The sequence below is a fragment of the Macaca nemestrina genome, chromosome 2 (genome assembly GCF_043159975.1).
Source record: "Macaca nemestrina isolate mMacNem1 chromosome 2, mMacNem.hap1, whole genome shotgun sequence".
Taxonomy (NCBI): domain Eukaryota; kingdom Metazoa; phylum Chordata; class Mammalia; order Primates; family Cercopithecidae; genus Macaca; species Macaca nemestrina.
In genome coordinates, this window is record NC_092126.1 from 99021858 (window position 1) to 99034858 (window position 13001).

Here is a 13001-nt window from a genome sequence, read left to right on the forward strand (position 1 = left end):
TCCCCTCCCAGAAACGCGCGCTTTCTTGGCCTCGCCCCTCCTCGCTCTGCCTTTCCTCTCCAGCAGTAGCGCGTCCCGAACAGGAAGTGACGTGACCCCGCCCCTCGCAGGGCCCCACCCCCGTTCCCGGGCCTCTATGAGGCGGGAAAGCTGGCGTGTCAGTTGGCCGCTGTGGTGGGCGCCACGGGGCCACGGTGATGTCACCAGTCACTTCTGAATCCCTTCTAGAACTTTCCAGGGAACCTGTCGACATTGCAGGGAGGGAGGAGATGCTGTTTTCCCCAATCTCAATACCTTTCTCCGCCTTACTAGTTTCTCGTTTTGTGTCTTTTCTTTGTTAGAGAAGTGAATGTTCGTACACTGGGTTCTTCATTTTGTCTTACTTGTAGATATTTCCTTCCTGCATACGTCTTCGTTTAAAAAAGGTCAGATCGGCCGGGCGTGGTGGCTCACGCCTGTAATCCCAGCACTTTGAGAGGCCTAGGTGGGCGGATCACAAGGTCAGGAGTGCCAGACCAGCCTGGCCAATATGGTGAAACCCCGTCTCTACTAAAGATACAAAAAAAATTAGCCAGGAGTGGCGGCGCATGCCTGTAATCCCAGCTACTCGGGAGGCTGAGGCAGGAGAATCGCTTGAACCCGGGAGGCGGAGGTTGCAGTGAGCCGAAATCGCGCCACTGCACTGCAGCCTGGGCGACAGAGCGAGACTCCAGTTAAAAAAAAAAAAAAAAAAATTAAAAAAGGTAAGATCTTGATACACAGGAATCAGACACAATATCTATTCTGAAGTTAAGAAATAATATGCTAGAACCGTTAAACACAATTACAAACTGTAAGTGCTAGAGGCATGTACAACTACAGGGGTGTCACAAGGAGGGAACATTAATTCTGCCATTATGTAAGAGAATATGTTAGATTATAGTGAGAAGAGCCAAAGCCCAAGTTGGATACTTTTTTTTTTGAGACGGAGTCTCGCTTTGTCGCTCAGACTGGAGTGCAACGGCACGATCTCGGCTCACCGCAACATCCGCCTCCCGGGTTCAAGTGGTTCTCCTGCCTCAACCTCTGGAGCAGCTGGAATAACAGGCACCCGCCACCACACCAGGCTAATTTTTTGTATTTTTTATAGAGACGGAGTTTCACCATATTGGCCAGGCTGGTCTCGAACTCCTGGACTCAAGCCATCCTCCCACCTCGGCCTCGCAAAGTGTTGGGATTTACAGGCGTGAGCCACTGCCCCCAACCCCCAAGTCGGATACTTAATTCCTCTACACTTCAGTCTCCTCATCCATTGAAAAGGTGGTACCTGGCTGATGAGGCACTTTGATACTGGTAAAGGGCCATTTTATTTTATTATTTATTTATTTATTTATTTATTTATTTATTTATTTTGAGACAGTCTCGCTCTATCGCCCAGGCTAGAGTGCCCTGGCTCATTGCAGTCTCCGCCTGCCTCCCAATCTCAAGTGATCCTCCTGCCTCAACTCCATATCCCCAACTCCTGTTTTTTTTTTTTTTTTTTTTTTTAAACAGCTTTATTGAGCTATAACTCACCTAGTATGCAATTCCCTTATTTAAAGTGTACAATTCAAATGGCTTTTATTCACAGAATTGTGCAACCATCACCACAATTTTAGAACAGTCTCGTCACATTAAGAAAAGAAACACTCATTAATAATCATTTTGCATCCCTCCTCCTCTCCACTCCTCACAACCCTCCCAGTCTTAGGCAATCACAAATATTTCTTTCTCAATAGATTAACCTATTCAGGATATTTTATATGAGTGGAATCATATAATACATATCTTTTGTAACTGGCTTCCTTAGCATACCTTTTCACGGTTCAACCATGTTGTAAAATGTACTACTATTTCATTCTTTTTCATTGTCAAGTTATATTCAATTGTATGGGTATATCACATTTTATTTATCCATCATTTAATAGACATTTGGATGGTTTCCATTTTTTAACTTATGAATAATCCTGCTGTAAACATTCATGTGCAAATTTTTGTACGAGCACATGTTTTTAGTTCTCTTAGGTATATACCTAGGAATGGAATTGCTGGATTGTATAGTAACCCTACGGTTAATCTAGGGGGAAACTGCCAAACTGTTTTCCACGGTGGCTGCATTCATTTTACATTTCACACTGCCACCAGCAGTGTATGTGGCTTCTAATTTCTCCACATCCTCACCAATACTTGTTATATTGCATTAAAAAAAATATAACCACTCTAGTGGGTGTAAAGTGGTATCTCAGTGTGGTTTTGATTTGCATTTCCCTAGCGATAATGATAATGCTTTCATGTGTTTATTGGTGATTTGTAGATCTTTGGAGAAACGAATATTCTGATGATTTGCCCATTTTTAATTGAGTTATTTATCTTTTTATTATTGAGTTATAAGGGCTTGCAATTTGGCTCTTGGTTGGTGTAAAATAGTCATCGGGAACAGAATTAGTATTTGAGGTACCTGAGACCCAGAGATTTGGTGATGACTCAAGTGTTAAGTGACTAAATAACTTTTTTTTTTGTTGAGACGGAGTCTCGCTCTGTGGCCCAGGCTGGAGTGCGGCGGCGCCATCTCGGCTCACTGCAAGCTCCGCCTCCCGGATTCACGCCATTCTCCTGCCTCAGCCTCCCGAGTAGCTGGAACTACAGGCGCCCGCCACCGCACACGGCTAATTTTTTGTATTTTTAGTAGAGACGGGGTTTCACGGTGGTCTGGATCTCCTGACCTCGTGATCCGCCCGCCTCCGCCTCCCAAAGTGCTGGGATTACAGGCGCGAACCGCTGCTCCGCTAACTAAATAACTTTTGAATGAGCTGTGCCCTTTTCCTGAGTGAGAACACCTGTAATCCCAACACACCCCTAAACCTGGACTTCTACTCAGATCTCTGGCCTTATCTTACTTTTTGGTTTAGATTAGATCTCTTGTTTATACATTCTTGTGGCACCCCTTGACATTCATATTACGACTATCATTAAAGAATAATAATTATATAATTATTCTATTTTCATTATTATTTCTTTGCGTGGTTTTTTTTTTTTTTTTTTTTTTTTTTGAGATGGATTCTCTCTCTGGTGCCCAGGCTGGAGTGCAGTGATGCTATCTTGGCTCACTGCAAACTCTGCCTCCTGGGTTCAAGTAATTCTCCTGCCTCAGCCTCCGGAGTAGCTGGGACTACAGGCGCGTGCCACCACGCCCAGCTAATTTTTGTGTTTTTAGTAGAGACAGGGTTTCACCGTGTTAGCCAGGATGGTCTCGATCTCCTGACCTCATGATCCATCCGCCTCAGCCTCTGCACTCCAGCCTGGGCCACGGAGCGAGACTCCGTCTCAACAAAAAAAAAAAGTTATTTAGTCACTTAACACTTGAGTCATCACCAAATCTCTGGGTCTCAGGTACCTCAAATACTAATTCTGTTCCGGACGACTATTTTACACCAACCAAGAGCCAAATTGCAAGCCCTTAGAACTCAATAATAAAATCCCAAAGTGTTAGGATTACAGGCGTGAGCCACTGCGCTCAGCCCTATTTTCATTATTGCTGTGATTATGGCTTTTATGTCTGTCTTCCCCACTAGATAGTAAGTTCCTTAAGGGTAGGGCCGGTGCCTGTTTTGACCACTGCCTTATATGTGGTTTGCCTGGCACACAGTAAGCCTTTAGTAGTACCTGTTGAGTGATTAAAATAAAGCAACGTATGAATTTAGAATTGATTGGGTAGGCATCAGGGTGCCTTTAGAAGTCCCTGAGCAGGAGACTAACTTGCTAAAAGTAGGCAAGATTGTCCCCGCAAAGGTAGGGAGGTCAGGCTGGAGGTCTTGTGTCATTCATGTCTGTGTCTCCAGCATGTAGCACAGGGCCATGCTGTTGAATGAGTGGCCATGTAGGATATGCATCCAGTATTGTAAATATAAGGCAGTGAGGATTAGATTCCCAAGGCAGCAAGAATGAGGACTAAGGAGGGAGTAAAGAGACTGTGAAAGGGTGGGCTTGACTGGCCAATGTGATAGGAATATGGGGAAAGGGATAGTCAGAAATGACTGTAAAATCTTTGAGCCCTAGGCTGGGTGAGGTGGCTCACATCTGTAATCCCAGCACTTTGGGAGGCTGAGGCAGGTGGATCACCTGAGGTCAGGAGTTCGAGACCAGCCTGGCCAACATGGTGAAACCCCGTCTCTACTAAAAATACAAAAATTAGCTGGGCGTGGTGGCGGGCACCTGTAATCCCAGCTACTCAGGAGGCTGAGGCAGGATAATCGCTTGAACTTGGGTGGTGGAGGTTGCAGTGAGCCGAGATCACACCACTGCACTCCAGCCTAGGTGACAGAGGAGACTCCATCTCAAAGAACAAAAACAACAAAAATTTCTAGTCCTGGTAGAGGAGATATATACAGGAGAAAATAATGCACGCAATTGGGAATGCTATCTAACAGACTTACTCCTGTAGCTCAGAGCCAAGCCAGAGGCTGCACTCAAATTTGTTGTTGTCTCCCTCCAGAGTCATAGTCTCTCTCCTCCAACATCTCTTGTTTAATTTTCAGCTTCTGCCCTGGAATTCACTAGTGCATTCTGTCTTTAGTGGGGTTTTGTTGTCGTTGTTTTGTTTTGCCTTCTATCCTTTAGTCATTCAACATACTGGATAACAGGCAAGGAGCAAGATGACCATGTATGCCTAGCTAAGGAGTTCAGATTTTATTTAATGGCCAGTAGAGAAGTATTGAGGGGTATTGAAAAGGTGAATTATACTTTCAATTTCAAGTTCAAGAAAAGTGGTAGCAGTGTGGTGCATGGGCTTGAGGAGGATTTGGGCAGGGAAGATTGGAGACTGGGAGCAGGTGAGGAGCCAGGCTTCTGTTCTGAGCTGTGCCGGGTGTACCTAGCAAGGGTCAATAAGAGCTGAGAGCCAGGCATTGTGCTCTGTACACCCAAAGGAAGGGCCTCCTTTTTCACATTCGCATATCATTCTTTGGGCCAGTGGCAGCCAGGCCAGGAGCCCAGTTCCTGGACTCTTTCAACAGTCCAGACAAGGAATAAAAAGAGCAAGCAAGTGAGTGAACCTGACCTAAGGCAGTGGCCAATGAGGTTAGAGAGGATGGAGATGATTTGCTACGCGAGTTGCTCCCAATTCATACTTTTTGCCTGCTCTGTGAAAACAGATCCGGAATCTTTCAATATTTTTCTTTGCCAGATGGCACAGAAACTTTGTCAGAATTGGACAGGCATTGCAGGAGGAAAGATTTTACTTTCTGATTCCTGTGTGTGTGCCACAGGCTCCTGCAGCACATAAGGCTTCCCCAGGGACCAGCTCCTGCAGGGCATAGCTCTCTCCAGCACTGAGCTTCTGTAGTATGCTGACAGTGTCTCTAGTTTCCCGGCTCCTGAAGTGGCTGGCAGCCAGTAGCACCTAGTAGCCAGCAGCTGCCTCTAGAGCACCCGTTCCCACTCCTGGCCAGGTTTCGTAACAGCATTTGCAGCTTCTTCAGTGTCTGGCTCTTGCAGTGTGTAGCTCCCAGAAGCAACCAGCAGAGGGCAGCCTCTCCTGGAGCCACATCAGGTAGTTGTAGGTGAGATGCCCCCATAAACAACTGTCCCTGGCACCTTAAAGGTTTTTGGAAAATCCCAGAGGTGGGTTTTCATCAAGTTCTGCCAATGTGGTGTCACAGAAACTTTTCTGTGTTCCAGAGAGCCATTACTGTGCCCTCTCCAAAGTCTGAATCTCAGCTCTTGAGGGAAAAGGAGGTTCTTCTTGGGCACTCTATCTCAGACCTAGAGCTAGGGCTCCTCCTTATATCTGCTATTCCCGTATTCTTAACAGCTCTGTTTACTTCTTACTAGTTAATCCCTCATTACCCCTATCCTCACTCACCTTAGTAATTACATATATGTAGCTTCTCCTATTCAAATTACTGTGTATTTGATCTCTCCTGATTGGAGATATCAGAATTCAGAATGGACAGACTCAGAATTTTTGCCAGGAGTGGTCTCTCAAAATACTACTGAGATGTGGAGGTGAAGGAGAGAGGGAAGCTAGAGTAACTTCTCATCATTTTTCTTCCTAGTTAATTGTATCAATGGCACCATCTCCAAATGGAGACATCAAGTGAGTACTGGTTACAGCAGCCTGGGGCTCAGGGGATAGCTGGGTGGAACATATAGAATTGAAATTACTAGTATGGAGATAGTCAAAGAAACCTTACTTTGAGTAAGTGAGATCTTCAAGGGAGTGGTGTAGGAGTGCTCTCAGAGAACTAATGGCACTGCATCTCTGTATATAAAGTGACTGAACACCCACTCACTACATGGAAAGTCTCAAATAACTTTGAGACTTAATTAAGGCAGGTCTTCATGAACCAGCTTAGGACTGAGTGGAGATTAAGAACAACATTGAGTTACTATGCTGACTATGGCTACATATTGTAGATAATTGAGTTGAAACAACCAATCACTTTCAATGTTCTGAACACTAAAAAGGTGGATCACCTAAGGTCAGGAGTTCGAGACCAGCCTGGCTAACATTGTGAAACCCTGCCTTTACTAAAAAATACAAAAATTAGCTGGACGTGGTGATGGATGTCTGTAATCCCAGCTACTCGGGAGGCCGAGGCATGAGAATCGCTTGAACCCGGGAGGCAGAGGTTGCAGTGAGCAGAGATGGCAGAGATGGCGCCATTGTACTTCACCCTCAGTGACAAGAACGAAACTGTCTCAAAAAAAAAAAAAAAAAAAAAAAAAAGAGAGAAGAATTAAATAAAAGACTTTCTCCAGATACTTAAGAGAAATCTGGGAAAGAGAGGAAGAGAATAAAAACTAGAATACCCAAATAACAAAATTTAGAGCTCAAACGTTAAACATGTGAAGAAAATGTTTTGTCTTAGAATTACTATTATGTTACTAATATAGGGTAGGGATAAAAATTCAGACAACAAGAAATGTGCAAACTGAAAAATGCAAATCCTATTTGCTATCTTCTCTTTCCCAGTCTCGTTCCTTAGAGGTCACCCTAGTTAAAAAATGTAGTGTGTAACCTTCTAGACCTTAAATAGATAAATTTGAAAATTTTCTTTTTATAAACAAATTGAATCATGCTATACATATTTTTAATTTTTTTTATTTTTATTTATTTAGTTTTGAGTCAGAGTCTCACTCTGTTGCTCAGGCTGTTGTCTCAAACTCCCGACTTCAGGTGACCCACCCGCCTCAGCCTCCCAAAGTGCTGGGAATGCAGGCATGAGCCACCATGCCTGGCTCATATTTTTAAATTTTAACATGGTATTCTGTAACTTGCTTTTTTCACATAGCAATCTAAAATATGCTAAATATTGTTCCACGTCAGTACACATAGATTTATCTCATATTTTAAAACAGCTGTACAGTATTCCGTTGCAAATATATGCCATAACCTATCTTACCATTCCCTATTTATGGAGACCTGGAGGGTGAGAAGCCAGCCATTTAAAGAGCAGAGAAAACTGTGTTCCTGGGAAGGGATTAGCAAAGTCACAAAGGCACTGGGGTGAGGATGTTTGTCGGGTTCCAGGAACAGAGAGACCAAACCGTGGGATCCCAGTGGGTCCATCTGAGGACCAGAGAGAGACTGTGGTGCAGAGAGCAGGGCTTGGACTTCCTGGGGTTGTTTCCCGCCTCCACAGTAGCTATCTGAGAGACCCTGGGCAAGTGTAACCTCTACGCCTCTGTGGCTTCATCTGTAAAATAGGAATGATAATAATACCTACTTCCTAGGCTTGTTGTCAGGATCCAAAGAATTACTATACATAAAGCCCTTAGAACAATGTCTAACCCATAATAAGTCAGCAGTGATTATGCAGCATGGAAAGGATGTCAGATGTTATTTAAGTGCAGTGGGGCTGGGCACGGTGGTTCCAGCACTTTGGGAGGCCAAGGCAGGTGGATGGATCACTTGAGGTCAGGAGTTCGAGACCAGCCTGGCCAACATGGTGAAACCCCATCTCCACTAAAAAAATACAAAAATTAGCCAGGCGTGGTGGCAGGCACCTGTAATCCCAGCTACTTGGAGAGCTGAGGCAGGAGAATCTCTTGAACCCGGGAGGCAGGGGTTGCAGTTAGCCAAGATCATGCCACTGTACTCCAGCATGAGCAATGGAGTGACACTTTGCCTCAAAAATAAATAAATAAATAAATAAATAAATAAATAAATAAAATGCAACGGGAAGCTATTGAAATGTTTTAATCAGGGGACTGCCTTGACTCAGTTTTTTATTTTTATAAGATTACATTCCCCATTGGATGGAAAATGGGTTGGAAGGAGTTAAAAGCTAGGAGACCAGTTGTGAAGCTATTGCATTTGTCCAGGTAAGAGACCATTGCAACACAGTAATAGCAAAGGAGATAGAGACAAAAGGGCAGTGGTAAATCTATTTTGGGGCCAGAATTGAGTGGACTTGTAATAGGGTAAGGGGATGGAGATGTCAAGAACTCAAGAGGGGCTATGGTGCCCCAGACAGAGATGGGGAAGCTCTGGGGAAGCTTGAGGAAGAAGGAGTTTGGGCAGGGCTAAAGGGACAAGAGTTTCATTTTGAATTAAGTTTGAGATGCTTTGAAACATCAGAGTGGAAGTTGTCAAGTAGGCAGTTGAATATACAAATATAAAATTGGATATTATTATACATTTGGAAGTTATAAATCATATTTGCTTTCATCCATGAATTTTTATTTAACATGGAGTAATTAAGTGACTAATTATACACTGAACACTGAATTTTTTTTGTTGGCAATGGAATGTTGTAATTGGCTTTTTTGTCCTGATTATGAAAGTGATGTTATATCTTGCATGTATAATACTGGCTGCATAATATTCTACCATATGGCTGTACATAATTTATTTAATCATTTTCTTTGTTTTTTCTAGTTTTTCAACGTTTTAAATAACAAAATTGAATATTTTTATATATACATTTATATCTGAGTTTTAAACTTTTTTGCTTAAGATAGATTCCTAAAAGAAGAATACTTAGAGAAAATACTTTGTCAACAAGTATGATCTTTTTTAGGACTTTTGAAACATATTGTCAACTTACTTTCTAAAAAAGTTGCATTAATTTACACTCCTAGTAGCAATGACTGTTCACTACACCATTGCCATGATAACTAAAAACTTTTTTAATAGGTGAAAAATGGTATCTTGTAGTTTTAATTTGCATTTCTTTTACAAGTGACATGGATTATCACTGCTAATCTCTTTTTTTTTTTTTTTTTTTTTTTTTTTTTTTTTTTGAGACGGAGTCTCGCTCTGTCGCCGGGGCTGGAGCGCAGTGGCCGGATCTCAGCTCACTGCAAGCTCCGCCTCCCGGGTTTACGCCATTCTCCTGCCTCAGCCTCCTGTGTAGCTGGGACTACAGGCGCCCGCCACCTCGCCCGGCTAGTTTTTTGTATTTTTTTAGTAGAGACGGGGTTTCACCGTGTTCGCCAGGATGGTCTCGTGATCCGCCCGTCTCGTGATCCGCCCGTCTCGGCCTCCCAAAGTGCTGGGATTACAGGCTTGAGCCACCGCGCCCGGCACTGCTAATCTCTTACTGCTTTTACCATGAAATGATGGCTGTGGTTCTCCCTGCCTGCTGTGCTCTCTCCACCCACACTATCTCCTTCATCTGGTTATTTCCTACCCATTCTTCATCTTTCATCTCCAGTGACACCCCTCAGTATTGACTGCCCTCCTCTTGCCTCCAATAATATGTCTGATTTTTTTGACAGATGTTCTCATAGACTCGTGTTCTTCTCCTGAGCCACTTATTTCTACTTGAAATTACGTTTACTAATGGAATTGTTCAATTAATGCTTATTCCCCCAAAACTGTAAGCTTCAGGAAGGTAAGAATCTTTTGCTCATCGTTGAATTTCCATTCAATAAATGGTTGTGGAATGAATGAATGCATGAAAAAAATAAATAGGAAGTAGGAAGGGAAAGGTACTATGATTGGCTAACCTGGGTCGTGTGTCTACCCCTCTTCCTTGGAGGCAGGTCTATTACTGGAAGAAAGAGTGACATAAATATAGTTAGTAGGAAATCATTGTGAGCTGAGCAGCTATTTCAATTTGTGTCAGTCACAAGAAGTTTTACATTTTTCTGTACTCAGACCTACAAATATTCTTTGTTAAAAGTTTATTACATTTAAGCTTAGAATGTCTTTTCTCACTCTGAGATGACATGTATCCTTACATTTTCCTCTAGGTTTTAAAAAGTGATTTCTTTTAAACGTTTGACAGCAGTTGTGAAGTTCTCACTTTGAAAACACTGGAGAAATGACAGAAAACAAGGTTCAGTGAAGGAACGAATTTTCTGAACTGAACAGAAGAGAAAGAGGATGACAAATTTGATATGAGAGATTGTCTTTTACTGATTTTCTATGGGCAAATGGCATGTCTTAATGTTAATATTGTCCTCACCAGAACTTTTTTGCTTAAGATAGATTCCTTAAGCGACTTTTTTTCTAAGATAGAATATTTATGGGGCCAACACCATTAAAAGAAGACCCAAAGAGTGGACTGAGTTTTTAAAAAAATGTAACAAAGGCCGGGCACAGTGGTTCATGCCTGTAATCCCAGCACTTTGAGTGACCAGAGATGGAGGATCACTTGAGCCCAGGAGTTCAAGACCAGCCTGGACAACAGAGGGAAACCCCATCTCTACATTAAAAAAAAAGAAAGGCCAGGCGCAGCGGCTGTAATCCCAGCACTTTGGGAGGCCAAGGCAGGCAGACTGCCTGAGGTCAGGAGTTTGAGACCAGCCTGACCAACATGGTGAAACCCTATCTCTACTAAAATTACAAAAATTAGCTGGGCGTGGTGGCACACGCCTGTAATCCCAGTTACATGGGAGGCTGAGGCAGGAGAATTGCTTAAACTCGGGAGACGGAGGTTACAGTGAGCCAAGATCGTGTCACTGCACTCTAGCCTGGCTGACAGAGTGAGACTCTGTCTCAAAAAAAAAAAAAAAAAAAAAAGTAACACAAATATTCACAGACAACAGCAGTATGACAAGGTGAAAGGTCACATGACCAGTTATAAAAAAGTTTCGATGCTGACTAGTTAAAACCCTGCCTCCCATACCCAGTCAGCCTCAACCCTTCCTGATTAGTCTAGGGAGTCCCTCGGGAGGTGCTTGCTTTCTCCTTTTGGCATTTCTCTACTACTCCCTGCCAGGACCCTGGGAATTGGGGACTCTAATTCAGACTGCGTGGCTTACTTCTAAGTGTCTTAACGGAGACTCTGCTGCTATAGTTCTTCTATTTGATACCTTCTCTATTAAGCCTTTTTTTGTTGTTGTTGTTTTTAAGGTACTTTTGTTGTAGCACCTCTCTATTAAGTCTTAAACTGTTTACCAGTGTACTAGGAACTTTGGTATAAGATGTAGATCGTATTATTTTTCTCCATATAGATATCACCAGTTTTCCCAACATTGGGTATGAAATAACTTGTCCTTGTCTCCTCTGTGATGCTACTTTTATTGCATATTTCCATATATGCACATGTCTATTTCTAAGCTATCTACTCTGTTCCATTTGTCTACTTGACTGTGCCTGCAACAATATTGCTTAAAACATTTTATTACTAAGGCTTTATGGGTGTGTCATTAAAACTGGTAAGACAAGACTCCCTTTGCAATCATCTTTTTGATGTGTCAGCTTGGTTAGTTGTTCAGTGAAAATGAATCTAGGTGTTGCCAGGAAGGTATTTTGTAGATGTGATTAAAATCCATTACTCTGTTAACTTGTGAGAGAAATTATCCCAGATAAACTGGGTGTGCCTAATTCCATCAGTTTAAAGGTCTAAAGAGCAGAGGTGGGGCTTCCCTAAGAAAGAAAAAATTAGTCCTATGGAATACAGAGTCCTGTCCCTGAGAATCCCAGCCTGCCTTTCCTGACATCCTGCTGTATGGATTTCAGACTTGTTGGGGGCAACACACATAAATCCTGTGAGCCAATTTCTTGAAATAATTCTCTTAATATATATCTCCCATATAGGGAGGATTCTGTTTTTCTGTCTTAACCCTGATACACTTTCTTTATAATTTTTTTAAAAAAAGATTGACTTAGTTATTTATGAAACTTTATTCTTTTAAATAAATTGTAGAGATGTTTATTGAGTTCCTCAAAAAAATGTAAAATTTTGATTTTCTTTCTTTTTTATTGATATATAATAGTTGTACATATTTTTGGGATCATATGATATTTTGATAACTTCATACAATGTATAATGATCAAATTAGCGCAATTGGGATAGCCATCACCTTAAGCACTTATCTTTTATTTGTGCTGGGAACATTTCACATCTCTTCTAACTATTTTGAAATATACAATAAATTATTATCAACTATAATTTTCCTACTGTACTATATTGAATGCTAGAACTTACTCCTTTTATCTAACTATATATATTTTTATCCCTTAACCAACTTGTCTTCAGCCTGCTCATCTCTACCTCACCTGTAATAACCAGCACTCTCTCTCTACCTTCATGAGAATAACTTTTTTTTTTTTCTTGAACATGGTCTCACTCCTTCACCTAGACTGGAGTTCAGTGGCGTGATCTCAGCTCACTGCAACCCCTGTCTCCCAGGCGCAAGCGATTCTCCTGCCTCAGCCTCCTGAATAGCTGGGATTACAGGCATGCACCACTACCACCCAGCTAATTTTTGTATTTTTAGTGGAGATGAGGTTTCACCATGTTGACCAGGCTGGTCTCAAACTTCTGACCTCAAATGATCCACCTGCTTCAGCCTTCAAAGTGCTGGGATTACAGACGTGAGCCACTGTGCCCACCTGTGATCAACTTTTTTAGCTACTGTATATGAGTAAGAACATGCAATATTTGTCTTTCTATGCCTGGCTTATTTCACTTAATATAAGGACTGGATCTCCAGTTCCATTCATGTTGCTGCAAATGACATGATTTTATTATTCTTTATGACTGAATAGTATTCCATTGTGTATATATACCACATTAAAAAAAAGT

At 42.2% G+C, this 13001-nt stretch overlaps 1 long non-coding RNA gene across 1 annotated transcript; it reads left to right on the forward strand.

Annotated features, from left to right (window-relative positions):
• The first annotated feature begins 133 nt into the window (after window positions 1-133).
• Window positions 134-10994, forward strand: LOC105480154 (uncharacterized). Its single transcript, XR_011619952.1, has 4 exons — window positions 134-1332; window positions 8261-8343; window positions 9742-9857; window positions 10219-10994. It is a non-coding gene; the product is annotated as an uncharacterized lncRNA (long non-coding RNA).
• Window positions 10995-13001: the final 2007 nt, after the last annotated feature.